The 27,443-nt window shown below is 36.0% G+C and overlaps 1 protein-coding gene across 11 annotated transcripts in view; it reads right to left on the bottom strand.

The window, feature by feature from the left end:
• The window catches only part of LOC135208623 (uncharacterized), a 292,063-nt gene that overhangs the window by 185,869 nt on the left and 78,751 nt on the right, over positions 1 to 27,443 (bottom strand). For 9 of the 11 annotated variants that reach the window (XR_010313193.1, XM_064241001.1, XM_064241002.1 and 6 more), the window contains one exon: positions 26,469 to 26,489. The exons of the other annotated variants lie outside the window; for them this stretch is intronic. The gene's annotated coding sequence lies outside the window, so the exon portion shown is untranslated. The remainder of the gene's footprint in view (positions 1 to 26,468; positions 26,490 to 27,443) is intronic. 11 annotated transcript variants of the gene reach the window in all.

The following is a 27,443-nucleotide window of genomic DNA, read 5'->3' as shown; positions in this document are numbered from 1 at the left end:
TAACACTGTACCTTGTGGCACACCGGATATTACCTTGGTTTCATCCGATTTCTCATCGTTTGCAATAACTATCTGTTTTCTGTTGTGTAAAAATTCTTTTAACCATCTTCCTACTTTGTCTACGATATTGTGTTTTCTAATTTTCTTTGCTAATATATTATGGTCTACTTTGTCAAAAGCTTTTGCAAAGTCTAGATAAACCACATCTGTTTCATTTCCGCTTTTCATATTTTTGAATATGTTCTCACTGTGGACTAACAGTTGGGTTTGTGTACTTTTTCCGGGTACGAAAACCGTGTTGTCCTGTATTACAAATTTTTATTTTTTATTAAATGTTTCATAATAGTTTTTCTTCATTACCCTTTCATACACTTTCATAATATGTGATGTTAGACTCACAGGCCTATAATTACTTGCCTCTAGTCTTGATCCACTTTTGAAAGTAGGGGTGATATATGCTAATTTGTGCTCATCATAAATCTTGCCTGTATCTACACTTTGTCTTAATAATATTGCAAGTGGCTTTGCGATAGAATGAACTACTTTCTTTAACAAAATAGCAGGGACTCCATCAGGCCCTGCAGCAGCTCCATTTTAATTTCATTAATTGCCTGCACAATATCAGCTTCATTAATTTCTATGTCAGCTAATATTCACTATTTTCGTCCCTTACTTCTATATCATTATCTTCATTATCTATTCTAGGGGTGCATTCTCATTATATCGTTCTACCAGTATGTGCATTCTCTCTTATATCGTTCTACCAGTATGTTGCAAATTTCCTTTTTTTCATTCGTTAATCTCCCTTCAATTCTCAGAGGGCCTATTTCTATTCTTCTTTTATTCATCTTCTTCGCATATGAGTATAATAGTTTGGGGTTTTGCTTGATATTTAATAGGGTTTTTTCTTCCAAGTCCCGTTTTTCATTTTCTTTTGATTGTATAATCTTTTGTTCTGCATTTTCGATCTTACTTTTTAGTTCTATAACTTTCCATGCATTTTTTTCTTTTGCAAGACCTTTTTTCCACTTTCTGATTTTCTGGAACAAGATCCTTCTGTCTCTTGGTATGCATGAATGATGTTTACTTTTCTTCTTTGGTATATATTTATCCACTATTTTCTCTAATATTTTATATAATATCTCCGTATTTACCCTTATGTCATCACTTACGAAAATGTTATCCCAATCTTTGTTTAATTCTTCATTTATTTCTGACCATTTTATATTTTTACTGTAGAAGTTGTATTTTCCATATCCTTCCCACTTTTTCATTTCTTGCTTATCTCTGTTTTCACTTGCTTTGGAATGAACTGTTAATCTATGACATTATGGTCTGAAATGACGTCGCATTATAAACTATTATTTCTTTAACATAATTCACCTCGTTCACAAATACTAGGTCTAAAGTATTTTCCTTTCTTGTTGGCAGGTGATTTATTTGTTGAATGTTGTATTCTAGTAGCATATCTAATAGCTTTTCGAATTGCCTCTCATCTTCTGCACTACTATTACTCTCTTTTTTATATATATAAGTACAACCACAATCTCCTATTCGTTCTTTCCATTCTACGAAAGGAAAGTTGAAGTCTCCAGATAGGAGAATAGTACAGTCCTTGTGATTTCTACATATATCATCCAATTTTTCAATTATTAAGTCAAACTCTTTAGTATTAGGAGGTCTATATATTACTATGTTCATTAATTTTTCAGATTCAAATTCTACCGCTATTAGTTCACATTCTGAGTTACTATATTTCTCATATATTTTTCCTTGTTTTTTGTCTTTCCCATATATTGCGGTTCCCCCTTGATTCCTATTTTTTCTATCTGATCTATAAGTTTGGAACCCTTTTATTTTATCATCCTTTTTTCCCAGTCTCTTGGGAATACCAGGTTTCACTTATATTCTATTTTCTTTTCATTTTGGGTTTTTGGGTTAGCTCTTCTAAGTACTCTATTTTTCTTTTTGAGTTACTCGTAACTAAACCCTGCGCATTCATCACTATGATGGTTTGCGTGTTTTCTCCTTCATTTAATATTGGTAGTAATAAGGATTTTCCCATGTCTCTTTCCTGTTCAGGTATGTTGTTCTTTTTTTCATTTCCAGAAATTCTGACATTAAAAAATCCAACTTTTCCATAATATTTGATCTTCCTTCATCATAATTATTCATTTTGTGTCTGAATCTGCAATTTTCTCCGTTTCTGCAATATCCTCTTGCATAATAAATACAGTTATTATCTCTTGAGTAGAATTTTGGAGCTGATGCTTTGAAATTTTTTGCTGACACCTCTGCATATCTCGTTGGTGGCTTGCTTTTTTCTTTTACCTGATATTCTTTATTTCTCTCTTTATTTGTTTTTTTCTTATTTTGGATTTTATTACTTGGTTGGTTATTTATTTGATTATGATTCATGGCTACAGGGTGCATATATTTACATTTTTTTGTCGAACTTACATCCTTTTCCTTCTTTTAGGTTTTGCATATTTTTGGATGCAGATCTCTGCAATCATCCCCATAGCCATCTAGGTATGCACATTTACCATATATTTCATAGTTGTGACATACCTTAGGATGTTTGTAGTAACATCTTTCTCCAAATCTGCAATTCCCTCTTTTCAAAAGGTTGCAGATTTTGTCTTTTTTGTCTATTTTTTCCTCTTTCCCGTCATTGTGTAGATCTGGGTAGAGCCTCTTCGGATTTTTGCTTGTTTTGTGTTGTCATATCGTAATTTATTTCTTCGTAGGTATGCTGCTTTTATTGCCTCATATGTAGTATCAATGAGTATCTCTGCATCCATACTTTTATCTTGTTCTTTGTTTTCCTTATTTTTTCTGTCATTTCATTTTTGTTTACTTCTCTTCCGTTTTCCTTCTTCTTCTTCTTCTTCTTCTTCTTCTTCTTCTTCTTCTTCTTCTTCTTCTTCATCCTCAACTATTTGTACATTCAATCTTGATTTAATAACATTGTCTATCCATGATAGACATGTTGAACAAAATATTCTTTTATCTTTTCTCATATCTTGCATTACCTCAGCACACTGTGGATGGGTCGGAATGTTGCATGCAGCACATTTTCTGATTAGGTTTTGTGGATTGACTATGCTATACCAAACCTTACACAGTTTGCATGCTTTTGGCATTCTTTTTCCTAATGCATCAATTAGGATATTCACAAGGTTCACCTTATTCATTTTCTTTGTCGGAATATGTTGGTTTATGTATATTTTCTTTATGAGTCTCTTGACCACTTGGATTTTATTTGGAACTTCTTCAATTATTTTCAAGATGTTTTCTTTAGATTTGTTCCAGTTTGAAGGATTATATCCTTCTAATATATCTATGAATGCTTTTGTATCTTTTTGGTTAGGACTGTTGCTGATCTCATAGATGAGAAATGCCAGTTCCCTTCCTGCTACCTCATCGTATTGCGAATCCGCCAAGCAAGCTAAATTTCGCCATTTCTTCCCGCAGTTGGAACTTACTGCCATCTTGTTCTGATTTACAGTATTACACTTGATAAACTAACTTAGAAGACGCTTTATCCTACTATTTTCACACTAATCTTATCACCGATAGTTCACGAACACTTCTAGATATTTCTCAAATTCTAGACGTATGTTAAACTTGTGATATCTGTTGATTAATCTGACTTCACGCAGGAACGTCTCACCAAGCAAGATGGCTACTATGATAGAGAGAGAGAGAGAGAGAGAGAGAGAGAGAGAGAGAGAGAGAGAGAGAACAATTTCAGAGGCAGATGGAGGAGCTAAGCTACTTTTGCAGGTGGAAGAATGAATACCTTTGGAGGAGTTAAAAAAGAATCCGGAGAATGCCAGACAAGGCATAATTGCTCACTGACAAAAGACAGAGAACAGGACGCTCCAGGAAGGAGAGTGTCCAAAGAACGCCCCAATGGGTGGAAAGCCGAAATTCAGATGGAATTAGATGCAGATACTGAAGAGGAAGAGGAGGAGGAGGAGGAGGAGGACCTTACCTTACCTTACAGACCTTACATCTTGTTCGGGTTGCACCAGGTCTCTCAGTGTGAGGCGCCTCTAATGTCTACCAGAGAGTTGCTAGTACATCTTCCGGTATATTTTGCATCTTCCAATCTTGGATGGTCTGGGATGCAGCTTAGATATTTGTCGAGCTTATTCTTAAACACATCTACGCTCACTTCTGATATATTCCTCAGAAGAGCTGGCAACGCATTGAATAGACGCTGCATTATCGATGCTGGTGCATAGTGTCCTGTGTGCTTTCCTTATTTTTCTTGGTATAGTTTTGGGCACTATTAATCTACCTCTGCTTGCTCTTTCTGATATTTTTAGCTCCATGATGTTTTCGGCTATTCCTTCTATCTGTTCCCATGCCTGAATTATCATGTAGCGTTCTCTTATCCTTTCTAAACTATATAATTTTAAGGACTAGTCTTTCCCCGTAGTCAAGATCCTTAACTTCTTTTATTCTAGCTGTAAAGGACCTTTGTACACTCTCTATTTGTGCAATATCCTTTTGATAGTGTGGGTACCATATCATATTGCAATATTCAAGTGGACTACGAACATATGTTTTATAAAGCATAATCATGTGCTCAGCTTTTCTTGTTTTGAAGTGCCATAACAACATTCCCATTTTTGCTTTACATTTTGCCAATAGAATTGCTATTTGATCATTGCATGACATGTTCCTATTAATCATCACGCCAAGGTCTTTAACTGCCTCCTTATTTGTGATTGTCTCATTATTAGGTCCCCTATATGCATATAGCTTTCCTTCTCTATCTCCATAATCTATTGATTCAAATTTGTCACAGTTAAATACCATCCTATTTACCTCTGCCCAATCATATACTTTGTTAAAGGTCTCTTTGTAGCGTGTTCCTATCTTCATCACAAGTAATTTCTCTACTTATTCTTGTGTCATCGGCGAAACTACTCACTACCGTGTCCTTAACATGATAATAACAAACAGTAATGCAGCTAACACCGTACCTTGTGGCACACCGGATATTACCTTAGCTTCATCCTATTTCTCATCGTTTGCAATAACTATCTGTTTTCTGTTGTGTAAAAATTCTTTTAACCATCTTCCTACTTTATCCACTACATGATGTTTTCTAATTTTCTTTGCTAATATATTTGGTCTACCTTGTCAAAAGCTTTTGCAAAGTCTAGATAAACCACACCTGTTTCATTTCCACTTTTCATATTTTTGTATATGTTCTCACGGTGGACTAACAGTTGGGTTTGTGTACTTTTTCTGGGTACGAAACCATGTTGTCCTATATTAAACAAATTAATTTTATAATAGGTTTCATAATATTTTTCTTCATTACTCTTTCATACACTTTCATAATATGTGATGTTAGACTCACAGGCCTATAATTACTTGCCTCACTTTTGAAAGTAGGGGTAATATAAGCTAATTTGTGCTCATCATAAATCTTGCCTGTACTACACTTTGTCTTAATAATATTGCAAGTGGCTTTGCGATAGAATGAACTACTTTCTTTAACAAAATAGCAGGGACACCATCAGGCCATGCTGCAGCTCCATTTTTAATTTCATTAATAGCCTGCACAATATCAGCTTCATTAATGTCTATGTCAGCTAAATATTCAATATTTTCGTCCCTTACTTCTATATCATTATCTTCATTATCAATTCTAGGGGTGAATTCTCTCTTATATCGTTCTGCCAATAAGTTGCATATTTCCTTTTTTTCATTCTTTAAATTCCATTAAATTCTTAAAGGGCCTATTTCTATTCTTCTTTTATTCATCTTTTTCGCATACAAGTATAATAGTTTGGGGTTTTGCTTGATATTTATCAAGGTTTTTTCTTCCATGTCCCGTTTTTCATTTTCTTTTAATTGTATAATCTTTTGTTCTGCATTTACAATCTTACTTTTTAGTTCTATCAATTTCCATGCATTTTTTTTCTTTTGCAAGACCTTTTTTCCACTTTCTGATTTTCTGGACGAGATCCTTCTGTCTCTTGGTATGCATGATTGATGTTTACTTTTCTTCTTCGGTATATATTTATCCACTATTTTCTCTAATATTTTATATATCTCCATATTTACCTTTATATCATCACTTACGAAAATGTTATCCCAATCTTTGTTTAATTCTTCATTTATTTCTGACCATTTTATATTTTTATTGTAGAAGTTGTATTTTCCATATCCTTCCCACTTTTTCATTTCTTGCTTATCTCTGTTTTTACTTGCTTTGGAATGGACTGTTAATTCTATGACATTATTGTCTGAAATACTCGCATTATAAACTATTATTTCTTTAACATAATTCACCTCGTTCACAAATACTAGGTCTAAAGTATTTTCCTTTCTTGTTGGCAGGTGATTTATTTGTTGAATGTTGTATTCTAGTAGCATATCTAATAGCTTTTCGAATTGCCTCTTATCTTCTGCACTATTATTACTCTCTTTTTTATATGTATAAATACAACCACAATCTCCTATTCGTTCTTTCCAGTCTACGAAAGGAAAGTTAAAGTCTCCAGATAGGAGAATAGTCCAGTCCTTGTGATTTCTACGTATATCATCGAATTTTTCTATTATTATGTCACTCTTTAGTATTAGGGGGTCTATATATTACTATGTTCATTAATTTTTCAGATTCAAGTTCTACCGCTATTAGTTCACATTCTGAGTTACTATATTTCTCATATAATTTTCCTTGTTTTTTGTCTTTCCCATATATCGCGGTTCCCCCTTGATTCCTATTTTTTCTATCTGATCTATAATTTTGGAACCCTTTTATTTGATCGTCATTCCCAGTCTCTTGGGAATACCAGGTTTCACTTATATTCATTATATCTATTTTCTTTTCAATTTGGGTTAGTCCTTCTAAGTACTCTATTTTTCTTTTTGAGTTACTCGTAACTAAACCCTGCGCATTCATCACTGTGATGGTTTGCGTGTTTTCTCCTTCATTTAATATGGGTAATAATAAGGATTTGACCATGTCTCTTTCCTGTTCTGGTATGTTGTTCTTTTCTTCATTTCCAAAAATTCTGACATTAAAAAGTCCAACTTTTCCATAATATTTGATCTTCCTTTATCATAATTATTCATTTTGTGTCTGAGGAGGAGGAGGAGGAGGAGGAGGAGGAGGAGGAGAGGAGGAGGAGAGGAGGAGGAGGTGAAGGAGGAGAGGAGGAGGAGGAGGAGGAGGAGGAGGAGGAGGAGGGTGGTGGTGCTGAGAGAAAGCGGAAAGAAGACATACGAGGAGACGTGGAACAAAAGGAAGACTGGATACAGAAACGAGACCAGAAAGAGGGAATGAGAGGAGCTGGAGGAAAGCGAGAAAGACCTCAGAATACCCAAAAGGAAGGACAGCAAGACCATCGATAGAAAAAAGGAAAATTCAGATTTCCCAAGAGACAAAAGAAGATGAAGAAAAATGAGGAAGTAGGTATTAAAAGATCATCAATAAAGCGATTCTATGCAAGGTGAAATTGTCAACGTTTATTTGAGGGATCCTCAGAAGAAGAACCACAAACAGGAACCTGCTTCAAGGAATTCTAAAAAGTGCTAACCTATGATATTCAGCGCTGGAGTGATGCAGGACTTTGTGGAAAGGAGAAGACCATATACCCAGAAGTCTCATTGGTTTCATAAGCAGTTCCAATGAGTAGAGGGAAGGCTCACTGCTGGTTACACTAAACCTTCCGCAATGATTTGGAACTGCGATGAAAGGCTTCCCAAATCCTCAAGAATCTCAACCTGAAAGGTTCCTTCAAGCCACAAAAGGAGGAGGATGAACGAACTAGCACCCTGTCTCCGTCTGTCTCCAAGGAAGGAAGAAGACTTCGAAATCCCGATGGGAAAGCGCCCTTCATGACACACAAGGAGGAGGACGGACGAATGAGCACCCTGCGTCCGTCTTTTCCAAGGAAGAAGACTTCGAAATCCCGACGGGAAAGCGCCCTTCAAGACACACAAGGAGGAGGACGGACGAATGAGCACCCTGCGTCCGTCTTTTCCAAGGAAGGAGGAAGAATTCGAAATCACCAACGGGAAAGCGCCCTTCGAGAAACGCAAGGAGGAGGACGAACGAACGAGCACCCTGTCTCCGTCTGTCTCTAAGGAAGGCGGAAGAATTCGAAATCCCAACGGGAAAGAGCCCTTCAAGACACTCAAGGAGGAGGACGAACTGTCTCCGTCTGGCTCCAAGGAAGGAGGAAGTCTTCGAAATCCAGAAGAGACGAGTCGAAGCTTCCGTCAGATTCTCAAACCAACCCACAGCTTCAAGCGTCTACTACTCAGCCTCGACAAGGGAGTCTGCTATCAGACACAACAAGGAATAAAAACAGAAGCTTCAGGAGGAGACCAACTGTCCGGTTCATACAAGGAACCCTTAAATGTGAACAAGAGGTACAAACAACCTATCAGAGGACACTCCACCTGCCAGCTGTTGTTGGATACAAGGTTGAACACACTTATTTTGGGATCCTCAAAAGGCGTAGAAGAAATATAAACCCTCTTTCAAGGAATTCTAAATTCTGAATATATATCTATTCAGAAATTCTGAATATATATAAATTCAGAGTTGGAACGATGAAAAGAAATATAAACCCTCTTTCAAGGGATTCTAAATTTTGAATATATATCTATTCAGAAATTCTGAATACATATAAATTCAGAGTTGGAGCGATGCAAGACAACAAGAACTACCTTATTACTTTGGTGAGCAGCGCCAGTGAGCAGAGGGAAGGCGCTCATTGCTGGCTAAACAAAACCCCTCTGCAATGATCTGGCCCTGTGGTGACACCCCAGCAGTGAGGCAGCAATGCCGACAAAAGCGCAAGGAGAGAGAGACAGAGAGAATATTACTATTTTAGTTACGAGAACATACGTGTGTATGTATATATATATATATATATATATATATATATATATATATATATATATATATATATATATATATATATATATATATATATATATATAAGCGAATACCACGGAAATTGATAGTCAGGAATCCAAGCGCTTTCGTCTTTATTCAGACATCGTCAAGGAGCTACTAAAGTACAATTGGAGAGGAAGGCCTCAGGTACAAACAAGATCAGGAATACCAGATGGTTAATTATCAAAAGGGTAAAAATTAAAAGGGATAATCCAGGATTATCGGATATCACACGGTCACAAACTTAACAGATTCTAACCCTAACCGAAATTACAAAGTATCTTTACAGTCCAAAACATGTAAAAACTGAATATATTAATTTTGTTGCTTATATTTATCTACAACTTTTTTCATTATGAAAGCATCAAGTTTAAATAAACCAAGACTTAAATTTAGAACATTTCTATTATTTGACTTGATAAAACAAGATTCAATGATATTCCTTTTAACTGTGTCATTACATGGGACTAAGGCTCTTGCTTGACTCCAGTTAATAGGATGGTCTAAATCTCTCATATGTACAAATAATGCATTCGATATTTGCCCAGTTCTCACAGAATATTGATGTTGCTTAAGACGCTGTGAAAGAGATTTGCCGGTCTGTCCGTAATAGATTTTATCACACTTTTTGCAAGGAATTTCATATATGCAGCCTGGAAGTTCTTTAGGAGAATTTTTTATTACTAAACTCTTGACATTAATATTACTGAAAACAACATTTATGTTAAAAAGCTTTAAAATTCTAGGAATATCTAAAAACCTTTCATCATAAGGTAATTTCAGAATGTTATGCTTACTAAATTCAAGTTTGTCATTAGTTGAATAAAATGTTTTTCTAGCTCTTTTCCATGCCACATCTACAAAAGTCCTTGGGTATTTAAGTTTCAATGCAATATCATAAATAGTTTTAATTTCAGCGTCAATAAACTGCGGGCTACAGACACGTAAAGCCCTTAGGAACATCCCAGAAAAAACAGAGAATTTAACATTTTGATGGTGATTGGAGTAGTAATGAACAAAAGAGGCAATATTAGTTGATTTTCGAAAGACTGAAAAGGTGAAATTTCTATCATTTCTATGGACAGTTACATCAAGAAAATTCAAATTACAATTTCTTTCTTCATCTACAGTAAATTTTATAGAAGGGACTAAATTATTGAGATTATTAAGGAATTCCTGGAGGTTTTCGTGAACTGGCCAAATACAGAAGATATCATCCACGTATCTAAACCAAATAACTTTTTGGGGCAAAATTCTTGGTAAGAGTTTTTTCTCAAAAAATTCCATGTAAATATTGCTAAGGACAGGCTTTTAAGAAAATTAAAGAAGACGAAACAGTGAAGGTGACAAAAGCAGATAAATCTAATGCAGTGGTAATAATGAATAAAAGTGATTATATAAGTAAAATAATGACATTGCTAAATGACACTGATACTTATACGAAACTGAGGTCTGACCCTACACAGACAGTTAACTCCCATTTTAATAAACAAATTAAATCCATTCTGTATTTGGCCAGTTCACGAAAACCTCCAGGAATTCCTTAATAATCTCAATAATTTAGTCCCTTCTATAAAATTTACTGTAGAGGAAGAAAGAAATTGTAATTTGAATTTTCTTGATGTAACTGTCCATAGAAATGATAGAAATTTCACCTTTTCAGTCTTTCGAAAATCAACTAATATTGCCTCTTTTGTTCATTATTACTCCAATCACCATCAAAATGTTAAATTCTCTGTTTTTTCTGGGATGTTCCTAAGGGCTTTACGTGTCTGTAGCCCGCAGTTTATTGACGCTGAAATTAAAACTATTTATGATATTGCATTGAAACTTAAATACCCAAGGATTTTTGTAGATGTGGCATGGAAAAGAGCTAGAAAAACATTTTATTCAACTAATGACAAACTTGAATTTAGTAAGCATAACATTCTAAAATTACCTTATGATGAAAGGTATTTAGATATTCCTAGAATTTTAAAGCTTTTTAACATAAATGTTGTTTTCAGTAATATTAATGTCAAGAGTTTAGTAATAAAAAATTCTCCTAAAGAACTTCCAGGCTGCATATATGAAATTCCTTGCAAAAAGTGTGATAAAATCTATTACGGACAGACCGGCAAATCTCTTTCACAGCGTCTTAAGCAACATCAATATTCTGTGAGAACTGGGCAAATATCGAATGCATTATTTGTACATATGAGAGATTTAGACCATCCTATTAACTGGAGTCAAGCAAGAGCCTTAGTCCCATGTAATGACACAGTTAAAAGGAATATCATTGAATCTTGTTTTATCAAGTCAAATAATAGAAATGTTCTAAATTTAAGTCTTGGTTTATTTAAACTTGATGCTTTCATAATGAAAAAAGTTGTAGATAAATATAAGCAACAAAATTAATATATTCAGTTTTTACATGTTTTGGACTGTAAAGATACTTTGTAATTTCGGTTAGGGTTAGAATCTGTTTAAGTTTGTGACCGTGTGATATCCGATATTCCTGGATTATCCCTTTTAATTTTTACCCTTTTGATAATTAACCATCTGGTATTCCTGATCTTGTTTGTACCTGAGGCCTTCCTCTCCAATTGTACTTTAGTAGCTCCTTGACGATGTCTGAATAAAGACGAAAGCGCTTGGATTCCTGACTATCAATTTCCCGTGGATATTCGCTTATTTAAGAAGTCACGTGCATCTACTGTGATTTTTTAAGCATATATATATATATATATATATATATATATATATATATATATATATAATATATATATCACCTTTCCTGGTTTGATATTGACTTTATATTTAAAATCTCATCAAAGTCGGTCAAGAGATGTGGATTTGCATAGTGTCCATACAAACAAACAAACCAACATATATTTTCTCATTTATACATACACACACACACACATATATACATATATATATATATATATATATATATATATATATATATATATATGTGTGTGTGTGTGTGTGTATGTATAAATGAGAAAATATCTGTGTTGGTTTGTTTGTTTGTATGGACGCTATGCAAATCTACATCTCTTGACCGACTTAGATGAGATTTTAAATATAAAGTCAATATCAAACCAGGAAAGGTCTCCCTGTGAAAACAGAATTAAAATAAGACCATTGGGTAAAGGGGGAAGGGTGTGTTGGAAGGGGGTGAGATGTAAAAATAACCAAAACCGACAGATGTTAGAGTCTAATCCATAGTTTTTGAGGTCGCTGAGATGGATAGTGACACTCCCGATGCCTTTTAAGTCCAAATTCAACCCCGATAGGAATGGGGGGATGGGAAATACTGGGAAAAGACGTACGTCCAGGTCATTTAGAAGTATATATAGATGTGTATATATATATATATATATATATATATAGATGTTGTTGTATATATATATATATATATATATTATATAATAGTATATATAAAGAAAATACTGGACTATATACACACATACATATACACATATATGTACAGGGTGTCCATAAAGTAACAGTTCCATTACAAGTATTTATTGCTTGTGATGGTACTGGGACTTTATGGACACCCTGTATATACATTTACATATTACTGTGATCAAGGGCAGGAACACGAAGAGATTCACATTATGCTTTAATCCTACGCTTCGTGACAACATCGCCACATCTTCAGGGAGTTTTCTACAAAATAAAGTATAATATGTTAACATAAAAGTAGGAGCTGATCACAAGATCCAATAGTTGAAAAGTAAAATCAGTTTAATGGTAAAATTACAACTCTCATACTTAAATTACATGCACACTTGATTAAAACAGACCAGAAGTACCAAACAACTTACAAATGACGAGAAGAACATTTAAAAATTTCAGCTAAATTACACAAACATAAAAGTAATAACAAATATCATAAAAAGTAAAAGTCATACATTCACAAAACCACAGCCAAAAACAGCTCAACACTTAACCAACCTTTCAACACCAAAGATAAAAACACACTAAAAGTAAACAACAAGAGGCACAAGGAATGACAGAATAATTAGGCTAAAAACAATGGAACAGCAGAGGAATGGTTGTTTAAAGTTGGAACTCGTAGTTTGATGTTCAGAGTTTCCAAAATCAACAGTTCGTTGGGTTCCCTTGTTTGGCCAGTAATTTTAAAATCTTCGTATTTGACTGTAGCTTTACATTTAATAGTGTGCTTCCTTATATAAGATGTTTCAGGGTTAGATAATTTACACCCAGTTCTGTAACTAACTCCCTGATGGGAATCGGCCCTGACCCTGAGAAGACGCCGGGTAGATCCCACATATTTTCCCAGATTACATCTGGGACAAGTGTATTCATAAACGACACCCGACGTCATCAAAGGGCAGAGCCGATCTTCAAACTTGAAGAGCGAGCCAATGGTCTTGGGATTCTTAGGAATAAGTTTTAGATTTACGTTTTAAGGTCCCCAAGTTCCCTCTCTATGCCAGTTTCCCGTATCTGTTAAACGATAATTTTCGAAAAGAGTTTACCAAGATTGTGTATAGATATTTTGGAGCCGTAAATCTAAAACTTATTCCTAAGAATCCCAAGACCATTGGCTCGCTCTTCAAGTTTAAAGATCGGCTCTGCCCTTTGATGACGTCGGGTGTCGTTTATGAATACACTTGTCCCAGATGTAATCTGGGAAAATATGTGGGATCTACCCGGCGTCTTCTCAGGGTCAGGGCCGATTCCCATCAGGGAGTTAGTTACAGAACTGGGTGTAAATTATCTAACCCTGAAACATCTTATATAAGGAAGCACACTATTAAATGTAAAGCTACAGTCAAATACGAAGATTTTAAAATTACTGGCCAAACAAGGGAACCCAGCGAACTGTTGATTTTGGAAACTCTGAACATCAAACTACGAGTTCCAACTTTAAACAACCATTCCTCTGCTGTCCCATTGTTTTCAGCCTAATTATTCTGTCATTCCTTGTGCCTCTTGTTGTTTAATTTTAGTGTGTTTTTATCTTTGATGCTGAAAGGTTGGTTAAGTGTTGAGCTGTTTTTGGCTGTGGTTTTGTGAATATATGACTTTTACTTTTATGATATTTGTTATTACTTTTATGTTTGTGTAATTTAGCTGAAATTTTTAAATGTTCTTCTCGTCATTTGTAAGTTGTTTGGTACTTCTGGTCTGTTTTAATCAAGTGTGCATGTAATTTAAGTATGAGAGTTGTAATTTTACCATTAAACTGATTTTACTTTTCAACTATTGGATCTTGTGATCAGCTCTTATTTTATGTTAACATATTATACTTTATTTTGTAGAAAAATCCCTGAAGATGTGGCGATGTTGTCACGAAACGTAGGATTAAAGCATAATGTGAATCTCTTCGTGTTCCTGCCCTTGATATATATATAAATATTATATATATACACATATACACACACATATATATATATATATATATACAAATAATATATATATATATATATATATATGATATCTATCTATATATATGTATATATACCTATACATATATATATATATATATATATCTATATAATGTCCTATACATACAATATAGATATAATTAGATTAGTATATAATCAAATATATATAATATGAAAAAATACTTCAATATAGATACAAACAATTTGCTGTCAAAATTAACATTTCTGAAAAAAAGTACCAAAAAAATATAAAATTTTAAAAATTCCAACCATGCAAAAATAAAATAAATAAATAAATAAAAACTCTTGAGGGCAAAGGAAATTCTCTTAGACCTCCAATTAAACATTCTTGTAGACCAACCTCCAATGATCCAAAGGGCACAGCATATACCGGGCACACGCGGAAACATCAACCGCATACCACACACACATACCCTAAGTTCAAACAGGTTCGTAGGGCGCGTGGGCCGGCAGGAGGGAGGTCTCGAACTAACCCCTAGGTGGGTTAGGTTAGGTTAGGTTAGGTTTAAGGGACTTAGAATTTTTTCACTCACATTCATATTTAGGTGAAATATTGGTTTTTTTCTTCCGTATAGTATATCTTGAGCCAAAATGGGGTTGGGTATTTTCAAGGGGTCGAGCGAATCCATGATTCTCCTATCCGAAGAGTTATTCATAAGCCATTTTGGGGTTCTTTTCTGAACTAGAGTGAAATATTTGGTTGTTTTCCCGTGGAGTCGTTAATGGTCAATGTATGTGAGGTTAAGATAAAGGCAAGCTTATGGGGTTTATCGCCTGTGAGCCGAATTGGGGGTCTAGTGTTGAAGTTGAGCCGAAATGGGGTCTTTTTGATGTGTTGTATCTCTTCAGTTCTAGTTTCTAGTCATTATTTCTTGTCTGGTTTTCGTTTAATATAAAAAGGTTACTGTCTACTTTTGTTATGCCTTTCAGTATTTTGAATGTTTCTATTAGTTGTCCTCACAATCGTCGTGTTTCTAGCCTACACTGTGATTGTAATTGCTTCATAGCAAAGGAAGTTAAAGGAAAGGAAAACGCATTTTCGAGAAGTTCGGCAGCAAGGAGGCTTTCGCGCCCGTGTTGGAGGGGCGTTCTCGCGGTTGTTCTAGAATCGGCAGGAGTGTTGTGGAACTCATCGGGCGCCGTCGTGACAAGAGAAATGCAGTGATTTCTGATGCAATACCTCGTCTAGATTCATCTAAGAAGTTCCGGAAACCTCGGGACGAACAGGAGAGAGCAGAGATCGTAAGAGAGAGATCACCAGTTAGTCACAGAGAGATATCCTCAGTAAGAGCCACAGATCAGATTATCAGTGAGAGATCAGCAGCTGCAGAGATCATCCAAGAGAGATAAGAGAAAAAGGAACCGACGAAGGATCAGAAGAAGAGTTGGTTGGATACTGGTCTAGTCGTCTTCAGGAGTGGACGACCGTGTTATCTCGACCGTTGACGTTGAGCAGACTTCAGAAAAGAAAAGGTCCTGCTAGAGGTTTTGGGGAGTTCCTGCCTTACCAGTAGACTATTTTCTGCAATACGGAGTCAAGAGGACGTCTGCAATCACCGCTTTCCTTTTGTGAAGCCATCGCTTCGAATTGCCAAATTGACTAGCAAGTATTTGAATTGCCTCACTGTTCCCCCAGTTCATGCAGTGTAAGATTCTATCTTTTTATGTAAATAGGAGATACCATTCTGCATTTACCTATGTTAGTAAGCTTGTAAATGAACCTTTGTTGTGTTAGTGTTTCTTTCTATGTTCGTATCCCCAGTTTCAACTGTTGGTGTTGAAATATTTTTTTTTATTTATTTCATATCGAACCTGAAGCGGACCTCTCTCAGAGGCCGCAACACACGCATGTTCAGGCTCTCTAGTCGTCTTCGGTAACCTATTTGCCTGATGGATGGAATTAACTTTGTGGCTCATGATTGTACTCGTTCTAATCTATTTATGTATTTTCTTAGTGTCGGTGACCAAAACTGTACTGCATATTCAAGATGGGGTATAACTATTGATGTGTAGAGCTGCAGCACAGTTTCCTTGTTTCTGAATTTGAACTGCCTCTTTATGTATCCCACTAGTTTCTGTGCCTTCTTTTCTGCTTTTATGCACTGTTTAGTGGATTTCAAGTCCTTGGTAATAATGAATCCAAGGTCCTCCTCTTGTTCTACACTATTTATGTCATTCTCAAGCAGCAAGTAGCTGTTATAAGTGTTGTTTGTTCCTATTTGTAACACTACACTTATCTACGTTAAAAGGCATTTGCCATTTTTTTTACCACTCTCCTATTTTCATTACATCATTTCTTAAACTTTCCACTGCATCTGGGTCTGCTGCATTTACACCTAGTTTGGTGTCATCTGTAAATTTGGCTATCCTGCTAGTTAAGCCTTCATCAATGTCATTTATGTAAATCAAAAACAAGAAAGGGCCAAGGACAGAACCCTTGGGAACTCCGCTTGTTACATCTGTCCATTCTGATTCTTCAACATTTATTACGACTCTGTTTTCTATAAGTTAGCCAGTCTTCGACCCAGTCTGCTGTTTCTCCTAAAATTCCTAAGGTTCTAACTTTTGTCATCAGTTTCCTATGTGGGACTTTGCCAAAGGCCTTTTGGAAATCTAAGTAGAGTATATCTATTGTTCTACTACTGTCGTAGATATCTAGCATGTTATGAAAAATCTCCAAGAGGTTTGATAGGCAGGATCTGTCTTGTCTGAAACCGTGTTGACTGCTTAACAATAAGTTGTTTCTATCTATGTGATCCACAATTTGTTCTGCAATTATGGACTCAAAAATCTTGCAAACGACCGACGTTAGGCAGATTGGTCTATAATTTCCCGGCTCTTCTCTTGGACCTTTTTTGTAAACTTGGGGCACATTACCTAGTTTCCATCCTTTTGGTGCCTTTCTTTGTTCAGCACTTTTCCTGTAGTAGAGTTTATATAGGTGAGGAACTATCTCCTCTTTAGCTCTTTAATTTTTCTTGGATGAATCCCATCCGGGCCAGGAGATTTGAACTTGTTGAGTTTGTCTATTTTGTTTCTAATGTCATCGTCTGTAAATATTATTTTGTCCAGTGGATCTGCCCCTCCATATTTAATAGCATGTTCCGGTATTGAGGTAGTGTCTTCAGTTGTGAATACACTAGTAAAAAACTCATTCAAGAGGTGAGAGAGAGAGAGAGAGAGAGAGAGAGAGAGAGAGAGAGAGAGAGTCTAACATGTAATCCTGCAACCAACAACATATTCCATTATTCCCACTTTCCCCACATTTAAGAAAAAAAAAATCACCAGCCGTTCGAACCAAGCTTCGGAAGCACACAAACCTAAATTGCGATGCAACTCCTGCATACAAGTTCGCCCGAACGCCACAAACACAGCCCTGTTATTCATTGAAGTCTTTCAAAATGCATACTACATTTCAATCTATTATTCTCCCAACGGCAGCAGCTGAACCAAATGACGATTATCTCTTTCCCTGACCAGAAAAAAAATTCATACGCTAGAGTCAAATGATTTTCTGTTTTCAACAACGTAAAATATATTTGCTTAGACAATACCTAATTAATCTTGACAATTATCTCTTTTCCAAACCTGTAAGAATTACTACCGAGAGGAAAAATGATTTCCTATTTTCTTAACGTCAAAAAAATTCGAGACATTAATTTATTAATCTTAAATCTGACTGTATTTCAAGATGATGATAATAATAATAATAATAATAATAATAATAATAATAATAATAATAATAATAATAATAAAAGAAATCAAAAGCAAAATAAACGACAGGAAATGAAGAGAATCAGAAGGATTGGATAACTCTGCTGCCTTCGGTTCCCAACGACAATATCCGGCCCTGAACGGAAGAAGCTGACTCGCCTAAAAGCTCGTCTTGTATTGGAATGGAATTCTTATGAAAACAATGAAACATTTTTAGAGAAAGGCAGAGAAATAGAGTCTAAAATCTATATTCAGCAAAACCCTTGAATGACTGCTGAACAAAAAATAGTTACACCTAAGAAGAAGCCATTGACCACTGAAGGTAACTATTACATAAGTGCCTACGTACACTCCTACAGAAGAAGCCGCAAAGCCATAACCCCACACAACAAACTTCTACGAAATAGAAACGAATGCATATACTGTATATAACACTGCCTAGAATTGAATCTATTCGAAATGTCAAATAATAAAAGAATCAGCAATACATAAAAATAATTAGTTGAAAACAGATAACAACAAATATATATATATATATATATATATATATATATATATAAATACTATATATATATATAATATATATGAATAATAAGATAGGAAACACGAAAAATTCATTTGGAAAGAGAGATAACCCAGCAGTTACCCATTGCAGCATAGATATTCCACCATTAAGGCAACATAAGGGTAAATGGTTCGAATAATTGCCATACTACCTTACTTATGACCACAACAACACAGAAATCCACAGAATTTGCCACATGGAATCTTTCGTAAAATATATAATAGAAACACAAAAACTTCAGACTACAAATAATAAATAAAAAAAAACATATTCCAAAACAAACCGACGCAAAATTAAACGTTGAAATACATTCAAATTTATTCTAGAGGTGGAAAATGAGGATGATGTCAAAGGAAGAAGGGAGTTTATTTATACTTTCAACGAGAGAGAGAGAGAGGGAGAGTGTTGGAGTAGATGAACGATCCACGTCCCCCCCCCCCCCCCCCCCCCACCCCCATCGCCCTCCCACGCCAGTCATCGGCACTGATCTCTTGTGAAGATCCCCTAACGGCATTAAAATCACTGCCCTAATCTCTATAGTTTTCCCCTCTTGTTTTCGTGCAGGGTACTGGTTGCACAAAGAGAACCCAACCTACGCTGGATGGCGTTTGTACCAAAATCTCCATCATTTCGTTAATATTCAATATTCTTCATTGCAAAACAAGCATGTGTTCCTCGTTGGACGAGTGGATTTCGCGCTCGCCTACCAATCCGGTGGTCCGAAGTTCGATTCTCGGCTCGGCCAACGCGGAACCAGAGGAATTTATTTCTGGTGATGGAAATTCATTTCTCGAAACAATGTGGTTCAGATCCCACAGTAAGCTGTGGGTCACATTGCTAGGGAACCAACTGGTTCGTAGTCAATTAAGAATATCTAATCCTTCGTGCCAGCCCCAGGAGAGCTGTTAATCAGCTCAGTGGTCTGGTAAAACTAAGATATACTGAAAACAAGTATAATCCTGGGTGTACAATTCTGTCACAAGTCATTGAATGGAATATAAGATTTAGACAACAGGCCATGCGCTGGGACCTGAGACGTCATTCAGCGCTAATAAGTAAATTGAGAGTAGGAAAACCTCGCAGCTACACTATGAAATATTTGATAGGAGAGAGATGGAAGAGAGAGAATACGAACGGAGGTACAATTAAAAGAATGAAAAGGGATGCAGCTATAGTGGATTTACATCTAGGCCAGTCCCTTACGACGCTCCTGATTGGATGTTGATAAGCCAATCACAGGGCTGGAAACACTAAGTCTCTCTCGAGAGTTCATATAAGGAGGATGCATGTTCCACGTCTCTTAAGGGATACTTTTAAGCCGTATCCCTCAGGAGAGATGGAATATACATCCTGTCTATGTGAACTCTCTCGAGAGACAGTTTCCAGCCCTGTGACTGGGTTATCAACAGCCAATCAGGAGCGTCGTAATGGACGGGCCTAGACATCAAATTCACGGTTGATGTGAATCTACCATAGGATCCGAAGGGACGCTGCAAAGAACTTTAAGTAATGCCTACAGTGAACCGCGTGAGGTGCATTGACGGCACTACGGGGTTCAAGCGTCATCTCGAGTTGCAAGATCCGTTAGAAAAATACACGTAAATTTCTAATTACTTAAAAGAAAAAAAAACTCATGCTGTGAGCTTCACAGCAATGTTTTCTCTACAAAAACGCATAAACAAACATCAGGATATATTCATTCTGCGCTTGATTAGCGACATTAATGGCTCACCGGTAATGAAAAGAATGCTCTCTTCTCTCTCTCTCTCTCTCTCTCTCTCTCTCTCTCTCTCTCTCTCTCTATATCAAAAGAATGCTATCACAAAACAATTCCAACTCCAATTAAAATACGAACGCGGAGCATGTGCATCGCATTTCATCATTCGTTAGTTGTCAAATTAATTATATTTATTCTAAATCAATATATGCAAACTCTTACATATGTGAGGCAAGGGTTTCAATAACGAAATACAAGGTGACTGTAAAGCCTTCTCAACTGGGACATTTGAAGTCCTTGAGATCCGGTATATACGGTTGCGAGGACGCTCTCGTTTTGATTTTAGGACACATTTCCCCCTAAAGAGATCCGTCATCCTATTAGTAAGCGCTGCTTTATTTCCCGACTCTCCAGGGAATATAAAACCAACTGTCACTTCCCATGGCGTCTACGTTTAGGTACAATCTCTTACAGCCGCTGTAGTGGTATAGTAGATTCACATCAGCCGTGCATTTGATGTCTAGGCCCGTCCCTTACGACGCTCCTGATTGGCTGTTGATAAGCCAATCACAGGGCTGGAAACTCTCAGTCTCTATCGAGAAAGTTCGGAGAGGTGGAGCATAGATCCTACCCATGTGAATTCTCGAGAGAGACTGAGGGTTTCCAGCCTGGTGACTGGCTTATCAACAGCTCATCAGGAGCGTCGTAAGGGAATGGCCTAGACATCAGATGCACGGTTGATGTGAATCTACTATAGTCAGCTTTCGACTGACCTGGCCATCATTGTTGAATGGCCTGATATCAATCTGAGGGTAGTTGGGGAAGTGGGTGCAGAACTGGACAAGAAGGTTGCAAAAACACTGAATAATGGGAAAGATGCACTTTGCTCTCATAGCAAATGATGAATTCAGATGCCGAATTTAGTTGTATACGAAGGAAAGGTTCGTAAGAAATCATGAAGAAAAAACAAGGATCCTTGACATGAGGGAAGAATCATAGGGGCATATCACTGTTCCACATACCAAGAAGGTGTAACGAAGGGTTTGGATGTATAAAAAAAATGAGATGATTGACAATTTCATAAAGGAAGATGTTTGTCTGTGTGTGTACAAGGAATTGAGGCAATAAATCATGTATTTTTTACGAAATGGTTGTATGTGAGGCGTGAAAATAAAAGGGAAAGTATATAAGCATTCACATCAAACCTAGATATAGTTCAAGACATAAATAACATAAGAATTGTGGCATTTTCGAGGACACACGGCTTGGCAGGCAATGTGTTAGGAACGATTCGGGAGTTTTATGATCAAAGCGAAGACTGTGTATGAACATGCATCAGGGAGAGAGAGGGGGAAGCCTTTGGTGTTCAAGAACGTCTTTTATAAATGCGCCTTATGCTTCAAGAATAATAGTCACGAGAAATATTTAAAAACATAAAGAGATGAAACTGTTTTAAGTAAGACAGTTGGAAGGCAGGAAGATGAATGTTGGGTTGATGGAGGAAGAATGGATATAGCTGCCTCATAAAGAATTTAAGAGTAAATATATGGATAATTATTGTAAGAAAAGATCTGAAGAGCATGACTAGAACGACAGTGTAAGCACTCTGTAAATTGTAGAACAGATGTGTTTACGGAGGTAAAAAGTGAGATGCACTTGGTATTTACTGATCAATACATCTTTCACAAGTAAAGCGTGGGAAATAAAAGGCAAATAATGATATACAAAATGATGTTATTTTACTATACATATTCGATAAAACGCTTTGAGAGAGAGAGAGAGAGAGAGAGAGAGAGAGAGAGAGAGAATTTAGACCGAAGGCCAAGCACTAGGACCTACGAGGTCATTCAGCGCTGAAAAAGAAATTGACAGTGAAAAGGTTTGAAAGACAGAAAAACTCGCAGTTTCGCTATGAAACAAATTTTCAGAGAGGGTGGAAAGTCAGACGGAAGAAAGAGAATAAGAATGGAGTTACAGTAAAAGGAATAAAAGAGGTTGCAGATAGGGGTCGAGGGGACGCTGCAAAGACCCTTCAGTAATGTCTACAGTACGCCGCGTATGGTGCATTAAAGGCACTACTCACCTATGGTGATAAATAAAACGCCTTGAAATCCGAGACTGGAAAAATTCCCAACGTTTTAACTGAGAAACAAAATCAAGGAAAAACAGTCCGTAGAAACTACCTATGCAAAGTTAGCCTCTCTCTTCGAATGTGTATAAAAAATGGAAATATGAAATTCGCGTGACACAACCCAACACCGCACAAGAAAAACGGCACGTGGCGAATTCTTCCGCAGCATAAACTCCCAGGACGGGGCGGTATATCAAAGAATTTTCCTACCGACCCCCTGACCAATATCTTCGGTACAGTGACGCAATCTGATTTCCCCCATCAGCCAAGACGAGCACTGCAGAAAAGTCAAGCCAGAATTCCCAATAATGAAATACCGAAGAGAGAGAGAGAGAGAGAGAGAGAGAGAGAGAGAGAGAGAGAGAGAGAGAGAGGAAAATATAATTTGACAAACGGCAGAAAGGGGGAAAGAGAGAGACTTTCTAATAAAAGTTCAATCTGACAGAAAGATCGTCAGAGAGGGATATCTTGCGTTAGCATATGTAGGAGAGAGAGAGAGAGAGAGAGAGAGAGAGAGAGAGAGAGAGAGAGAGACACTGCAAATTGAAATGCAACGCAGTATTCATGAAATAATGTTATCATAGTGATTAATTTATGAAGAGTCCATTATCAAAAATATAATTACTTTACTCTGTAATCTACTGCAGGCACTTTCGTAATCAAACTGAACTAAAAAAAAAATGAACGAATTTTGGTTTCAGACTACGTTAGTGACCATGAATATCAGTCAATTCGTGATATTAATATGTAAAGACATTTTCGAGCACTCTTATACTTCGGAATTGCAGCATATCCTCAATAATGAGATAATCTTTTATCATTCCTTAGGCTGCAAACTTTTTCTTTGCCATCTTTGACCGACGGAACCTCCTGGTTCTCGCTGAGAAGAATCTAGCCAATATCTATTTCCTTCTCATCAATAAGTCAGATAATAACCTACCCAATAATTCAGATAATAAGCTTTCAAATTATGCTGATGGTTCTCATTCCTGAGTTCTTTCCAATACTGCCTTTTCATGACGCTTTCTTTCATGTTTACAAGACTTGATGACTGCATTTTTCGAGTGGACCTTGCATTTCTCATCATTTGAGCCTTTGTTTCTAATTCTCATTTACAAGTGGCAATCCCACTATCTATGTGCATCTCAATGTTCCCTTGATTTCAGCGCAATATCCTTCAACGGTACGAAAACAAAACTGGGCGAAACAGCCTAACAGGTATAACTGCAGAGGGTATCAGATCTATACATGGATATGAGATTCTTCAAAAAGCATCCTCCTACAATAAACCTATTACTCTTGTAAACTGTCTTTTGAAATGTGCAGTACTCAGTTAGCAAGTCTTTCTAAAAAATGTAATACTACTCTCCCACTGTTATCACTTACTGCTGAAACCCTATTTATAAAATGCTTTCGAATTCTATTTTATCATGCATCCCGGTATACCAATTAAAATGTATCGAATCAGTAGTAATTTACTCAATAATACAATTCCATTACGTAGCTGTAACAAGCAACAAACTCATTTTCGACATAATTGCCATTAAACACTTACGAGGACAAATAACTTCACTTTTGTAATCCGCCCTCCTACTGCAGCAGTGATATTTACTGTCATTTCGACCCAGCAACTAAATTGTTATTTGACAAAAACGTCCTACTTAATAATGAGCATTTATAAAGAAAATTATCCATTTTACACATTCTGAAAAACACTTGCCTCAAAATTGTTTGTTTGTCTCACGAAACTTTCGTAAATAAAAACTATACTCTGTTTTTTTCCATCTGTCCATCCGCCTGTGGTGTTTTTGTATGGTAACATTGCGTCCCGGGCTTTAAATAGTTACGCTATGTGTAAGTTTTAGGTAAATAAAAGGATATCTGGGTGTACAAAAGTGTTTTAATAATTTACTGTATGCGAAGTACACCGTTAATATTCGAAATAGGATATTATTATTATTGTTGAATGTAAGCTGAATGTAACTATCTAAAGCCCGGGACGCAGTGTTACCATACGGAAACACCACAGGCGGATGGACAGATAGAAAAAACAGAGTATAGTTTCTTAGCCCCTGAGCAAGCAACGGACATCGTAGCTTTAACCTTCTCTCGAGGTTTATTATCCTCATATCGTAACATTTTATTATAACCTTGATGTCTTTATTAGGATATTAGTCTGGTACTAAGGGTTTCAAGGAAGTCAATAACTGTGGCTGGCGAATTTTCAATGAATAAGAAAATATGGGTCAATGGCCTATTATAAAGATGCTTAACTTGAAATTCCAGCTTCCTAGAGTTACTCGTTTTAAGTTTCCCTAACTGATACAGAACTGGAAAAAAAAGAACCCAATTTTTAAGACATTTTCTAACTGATACTAAACATAAAGAACCTAAGTTTTCAGAACATTTCGCAACAGATATTGAACTTGAATAAGGAACCTAATCTTTAAGACATTTTCTTAGGAGATATTTAATTGTATACGTGTGCGTCTTCATTAGTTTATGGACTTTGTTCACACGATGGGATTAACGGGTTCACGGACCAATCAAGTCAAATAAACATGTCATGCATTTGAAAATGACGTCATCAAACATAGCTTGTGGGCGCCTCGTCTAGCATAAACTAGAAGTCCCTTTACATATGTTTATAAACATGTTTGGAAAATGACTCATAGGGAAACGAAGTGTAGAAACATATCAGAAAATAGTAATAATCACTTATCGACAAACACGCTTTTCATTTTGGGGAAAGGGGAACCGTCATATACGAGTGAAGAAGAAGAAGAAGAAGAAGAAGAAGAAGAAGAAGAAGAAGAAAGCTTTGTAATGTTTGTATCGCTTTGATCACTCAGGCGTAGCAAGGTGAAGGCGGAAGTATGGATAGCACGCTCTCTGGAGCCAAATCAGGTTGGGAAACGGGAGAGAGAGAGAGAGAGAGAGAGAGAGAGAGAGAGAGAGAGAGAGAGAGAGAGAGGTGGGGGGGATTACGGAGATAGAGCCAAAGCAGGAAGAACATGAAAAAGGGAAGGGGAGGACAGAGGGTAGAGGAGGACGCAGAGAAAGAGAAGAAATAGGTATTTGGGAAATATTTCCGAGAAATAGATTTTATTTAGAAATAAATTAGATATTCACGCAACGGTAAAACACCCAATTACCAAGACATTTGTTATCAGCAATTTGAAGTTTTCCCCTAACGAAACAAATTGTAATAATGCGCCATGATGCTAATTAGACTGAGAGAGAGAGAGAGAGAGAGAGAGAGAGAGAGAGAGAGAGAGAGAGAGAGAGGGAGAGAGACCTTCAGTATCTTGACCATTTCCCATGTAAAACAAAGCAAATTGAAGTCGCTTATGTGAGCGTACAGCATCGTCATTTCATCTCTTGACGTAATGAAGAAGTAATAATCACGGCTAGAATTACCCAAATACTTTACTCATTTTGGACTCTTCCAATTACGTACCAAGCTCCTCTTATTAAGGCAACTTTCTAATATAATTGTTCGTTACTGATATGTTTCGGAAAATCTGATCTGCTGAAACCAAACGCTTATTTTGAGGCCATCATATTAGACCAAGATTCGGGTATCCAGACTCCCATAAATTTCACAGTGACACTGACATACACACATGCACACACACACATGGATATTACGTCTCTCTCTCTCTCTCTCTCTCTCTCTCTCTCTCTACGAACACACATCTGCACACAATGCACATAAATGCATTCACACTACCAAAGCTTTATCAGCAAAAGTACTTTTATTTCTGAGAATTATATATCAACACACACAACACACATATATATATATATATATATATATATATATATATATATATATATACATAAACAAATACACATACATAAAATTATATATACATATATCAAACTAACAGTTGCCAACACCAAAAAAAGAAAAAAAATATAGTGTAATCCAAGTAATAAAAGTGAAAAACACGATCGTCGACACTTACCTAATGGGCGTTTCCAGGAATCTGGAAAGAGAACGGAGACATTACATTTCCAAAAACTGGACTGTTAAGAGCGTATGAAGATTGATTAAAACAAATATATGAGATGAGAGAACTACTTAAAAATGGCAGTGCGAAGTGCTTTAGAAGAAGAATAAAAATGAGTATTTCTGAGTTAATATCTATCAAAATTACATAACAGGTTATGAAATGTCATACAAGTAGAGTATATGCAAACATCAAATTCAATCTAAAGGCAGAGCCTTTTCAAGATGCGTTTTTGTTTGTTTGTCCGTTTTTTATTTTGTGTACGTGCGTTTCCAGGTATCTTTATTAATGCAAGCTTTATATTCTTTTAAAAATAGACAAAGTGAAATGATAACGTAAGCAACGCAGAGAGAAGTATCAAGAATGATGACTATATTGTTGAAGCTTTCACTAAAAAATTGCACAGTCCGAGCCATAAAAACCTACTAGTCATCACAAGAGCATAAGACTGTTTACATAAAAGTTAACACACAGCAGGTATGAGCTGGATACGATTTTCAAAAATTATATGAATATTGAGTTCTGTCGCAAAAGGAACACTATATGCCAGACTGGTTTAAAGTTAAAAGATTCAGAGTTGAACACACACAAACATACACACATACACACACACACACACACACACACATATATATATATATATATATATATATATATATATATATATATATATATATATATATATATGTATATATACATACTATATATATATATATATATATATATATATATATATATATATATATATATATATATATATATATATATATAACAACAGAGAGGAGTTTTCATTAACTTCTACATACGTTGCAAATGAGCTTGTTAATTATATTCCTATCAACATTCTTAAAGAACCAATCATTATTGCACAGGTAACATTACGGAAACTTAGCAACAGAATCTTAAAATATTTCTTCATCTGCCTGATGG

This window comes from Macrobrachium nipponense, chromosome 35 (assembly GCF_015104395.2).
Source record: "Macrobrachium nipponense isolate FS-2020 chromosome 35, ASM1510439v2, whole genome shotgun sequence".
Classification (NCBI taxonomy): Eukaryota; Metazoa; Arthropoda; class Malacostraca; order Decapoda; family Palaemonidae; genus Macrobrachium; species Macrobrachium nipponense.
The sequence above is the reverse complement of the archived record's forward strand: the minus strand, read 5'-3'. Positions and strand labels throughout refer to the sequence as shown.